Source organism: Penaeus chinensis, chromosome 35 (assembly GCF_019202785.1).
Source record: "Penaeus chinensis breed Huanghai No. 1 chromosome 35, ASM1920278v2, whole genome shotgun sequence".
Taxonomy (NCBI): domain Eukaryota; kingdom Metazoa; phylum Arthropoda; class Malacostraca; order Decapoda; family Penaeidae; genus Penaeus; species Penaeus chinensis.
Window position 1 is genome coordinate 2,212,474 of NC_061853.1, and position 5,000 is coordinate 2,217,473.

Here is a 5,000-nt window from a genome sequence, read left to right on the forward strand (position 1 = left end):
CATACAATGTCACTTACAACCACATGTACAACCCTACTTACTAATCAACTTACAACCATACTTACAACCCCACCTACTTTCAGTTCCACTTATAACCCTTCAAACAATTCCACTTATAACCCTACTTACAATTCAACTTACAACCCTACTTATAAACACACTTACTTACAACCCTACTTGCAAACTCACTCACTTAGAGCCCTATATACAAATACACTCACTTACAACCCTACTTCCAAACCCACTCACTTACAACCCTACTTACAAACCCACTCACTTACAACCCTACTTACAAACCCACTCACTTACAACCCTACTTACAAACCCACTCACTTACAACCCTACTTACAAACCCACTTACAGCCCTATTTACAAACCCACTCACAATCCTACTTAAAAATCCACTTACACTTACATTTCCACCTTCAACTCCACTTACAACCCTACTTACAGCCCCGCTTAAAGCCCACTTACAGCCCCACTTACAACCCTACTTACAACGCTACTTACAGCCCCACTTACAACCCTACTTACAACCCTACTTACAACCCTACTTACAACCCTACTTACAACCCTACTTACAACCCTACTTACAACCCTACTTACAACCCTACTAACAGCCCCACTTACAACCCCACGCGACCAGGCGAAGGCGGCCGTGTCCTCCCGCTCCAGCAGGTTAATCATATTTGCATTCCGTGGGCGGCGCTGATGGCTCTTGCGATCTCGTGGGCTTCGTCAGGTAACAAGTGTCTTCAAGTGTCTTTTGTCTTACATGTATCGTAGGAGATGCGAAGGAAAGATAAATATTTAAAATGTGTTTGTCATCACGGGTTTGAGTGTGTGTGCGTGTGGTGGTGGTGGTGGGTATGTGTGTTTGTTTGCTTGTTTTGATTGTGTGTGTTTGTTAGGGAGAGGAAGGGGGGGGGTGAATGGGGGAGAGGTAAATAGATAAAAGAGGGAGTGAGAGAGAAGGCGTACGAGTACGAGTACGAGTTTGTGAGTATAAGTGGGAGCTTATGCAAATGTGTATGCTTATATGTCTGTGTGTAAGTGTGTATTTAAATATGTGTGTAAGTGTGTGTGTGTGTATGTGTGTGTATGTGTGTGTGTATGTGTGTGTGTATGTGTGTGTGTGTGTGTGTGTGTGTGTGTGTGTGTGTGTGTGTGTGTGTGTGTGTGTGTGTGTGTGTGTGTACATGTGTATGCGTCTGTGTGTACTCACGTGTTCAACACGTATACATGTACCTTCTCATATCTCCTGCCTATCTCACGAAGTTCCCCTTCTTGTTTTCCCGTCGCGCTGCATCAATATTCCTAATTGCAAAGTGATTACCAAAGACGCTGCACCACTCTTGCAAATTGCTCCTTTATTTATTGCAGTAAGGGGGGGAAGATGTCATTTGCTGTAATTACTCTTTCCCAAGTTTATTGATGATAGTGCATGGGGCAAGGCCGGCCGCCCAAGAACACTGGAGTTCGGGAGATGAAATAAGTTCGTATATACAGGTATAGGTACAGGTGTGTGTACATGTACATATACACGTACAAATACACACATGCACAACCCTCTCTCTCTCTCTCTCTTTCTCTCTCTCTCTCTCTCTCTCTCTCTCTCTCTCTCTCTCTCTCTCTCTCTCTCTCTCTCTCTCTCTCTCTCTCTCTCTCTCTCTCACACACACACAGACACACACGCACGCGCGCGCGCGCGCACAGCCACACACAAACACACACACACACACACACACACACACACACACACACACACACACTACCTACATACATTGGCACATGGGAATACTTAAAACACATTTTATGGATATCATAAAGACAAAGACAAAGTCATAAAGACATGCTTATGATACAATAGCTCTTTTCCAAAACTTTCTAACAAAGGCAACACCGTTTTGCAAATATTCACTTTAATAATTGATAAGGTAAAAGAAACAGAAAAAAAGTACAGTCATAGCAGAACGTTCAGCATATCCCAACAACAAATGACAGCAAAGCGGAATTAAGTCTATAGAATATTCCGGTACAGTGGATTAGAAAATATCAAATTGCAACCGTGCAACGAAAAAAACAACAACTATAAAACAACAGCTTACAACGGATCGGGTCAGAGGTCAACGGAGGTCAACAGAGCGGACGAAAGCTCACAAGAACAGACGATTAATTAAGAGATTAGTGGCCGAGATATTTACAGCAGAGGTGACCAGATTATATATATATATAAGAAATGACAATAAACAAGCGCAGGGCAGGGTCGATGATACCATAATTAGACAGGAACACATAAAAACTGGAGGAGAACGAGGGAATTCATATTAGATTACAGCAGAAGAGGTGAACACAGTACATCACAGGAAAGCAGATTATATACTAGAACAAATTGTCTTTTATCAGGAAAATAAAGAAAGAAAAAGTAGGAAAAATAATGAAAAGACAAAAAAAAAAAAAAAAAAAAAAAAACGCCATTATCTAACAAACTTTGCGAACACCGTATATCTTAATTAATTATAATGAGGTCTCGTGGAATTAATTATGACTTTGGCCGTGATAGGGAACGGCGTCGGAGGATGGATAGCGGATAATAGTTCGAAAGAAAATAAAGAAAAGAGGAGATGAAGAAGGGTATAGGAGACAATGATAACGAACGGGAAAAAAATTAAACCAAGACATGAAATTAAAATAAGATAAAGAAAAAAAAAATATATAAAATCCTCCCACGCCTCTCTTTTCGTCTCTCTCTAATAACACGATTTCCTCCAACACAATTACATAAGAATAAGAGAGAGAAGGATAAACTATAAACCTCTTATCTATTTCCTCCGTGGGACGTTTTGCTTGACAATAGGAAGATGTAGAGAATATTAGAGGTATCGGAACTTCTGAAAAAAAAATATCTGATAACCTTCGTGTTCTGGTGTTTTCCTTGTTTTAATCGATTTTAAGATTTGTTATATTTATGTATTTGTGTATTGTTATTATTGTTGTTGTTGTTTTTATTATCATTATTTTCATTATTATTGTTGCTGATGTTGTTTTTCTTCTCCTTCTTGTTTTTGTTCTTGTTCTTGTTCTTGTTCTTCTTCTTCTTCTTCTTCTTATTATTATTATTATTATTATTATTATTATTATTATTACTATTGTTGTTGTTGTTGATGTTATTTCTGTTGAGCCGTATTCATGTTGACAGATGTAGAAAAGGTATGAATGAGAATGAAAATCTTCCCAATACAAGAGATGTATCTGCGTCAAATATACATACATACATTCATGCATTTCTGACGAAGATATATTAAAAACCAGTCAAATACATCTCATGTATTGTAAAAAATTTAATTCTCATTCATACCTTTTCTATATTATTGTTGTTGTTCTTGTTTTTATCATATTATAATTGTTATTATCATTATCACCATCATCATTATAGCTATTATCATAATCATCATTATTACTATTCTGTGAAAATATTCATTCGTATTCATACCTTTTTCCATATGGAAAAAGATAGATAGATAGATATAGATAGATATATAGATAGATAGAGAAAGAGAGAGAGAGAGAGAGAGAGAGAGAGAGAGAGAGAGAGAAATACATGCATACATACATACATACATATATACATATATACATACATACAACATGCACATATACATTCATTTCCATATATATCTGTAAGTAGCAAAATATAAGATAAACGAATAATCATAAAAACAGTTATATAATTAACTGGTAAAATTGCGCTTATTCACAAATCACAGAGATAATCAAATTTGAAAAATAACAGAAAGTATAGAAATAAAATTCTTATCATGTCCGAGGAGACATGATAAGATCCATTATACTATAGATCCATTATACTATATTTCATCATCGTAGTGCCCACATTATTCACATAAATATAAAACTTACTGACATGCATACATTAACCTCAATATATATATACAGAAAAGATCAAATATGAAAATGAATCAAATTCAAAGATGTGTACACACACACACACACACACACACACACACACACACACACACACACATATATATATATATATATATATATATATATATATATATATATATATATATCCCAGCAACTGAGGCGTATGACTACAGTTCGTGAATTTCCTCTTTAATATGTACCTTTGCGATATATATAGCTTTGATGATTGGTCCATATTTTTTTTCTCAAGAGTCATTTCTACGTTATCCCAGAAGTTCCCTTATTTACCGATTTATATTCGTACCTTTTTTGTGTGTCCTTTTGTGTATATGCACACATATGCTAGCACACACACACGTTTACACACACACACACACACACACACATGCATACGCACACACACACAATCTATACATATGTCCCTCATCTATATATAGTACATCTTTCTTTTTTGCATATAAATGCGCCCTTTGCATTTGCGTTTGGCGAGCAAAGTTGGAAAGATAATATTGAAAACCAATAAAGAAGAAGGGAAAGGAGCGGAATGGGGAGGAGGAGAAGGAGGAGAAGAAGGAGAAGGTGGACAAGGAGAAGGAGGAGGAGGAAGAGGAGAAGGGGGAGGAGGAGGAGGAAGAAGAAAAAGAGAAGGAGGAAGAGGAGGAGGGGGGAGGAGAGAGAGGAGGGAGGAAAAAAAAAATAGGATGAAGGGATGAGGGGACAGGAGGAGGAGGAGGAGGAAGAGGAGGAGAAGATTGGAGGAGGAAAGGATGGGGGGGGGGAGGGGAGGATGAGAGGAGGGGAGGTGGAGAGGAGGGAGGGAGGAAGGAGGAGGAGAGGAAGAGGGGGAGGGAGGGAGGGGGGAGGAGAGGAGGAGGAAAAGAGAGGGAAACAGGGGGAGATGAAGAAGAAGATGAAAAAATAGAAATAAGAAGGAATAAAGAAAAGAAAAAAGAAGGTGAGGATACGGAATAAAACTAGGAAATGAGAAATAAATATAAAATAAGGAAAGAATGAAAAAAAAAGAAAAAAAAATAAAGAAAAACAAGAAACAAGAA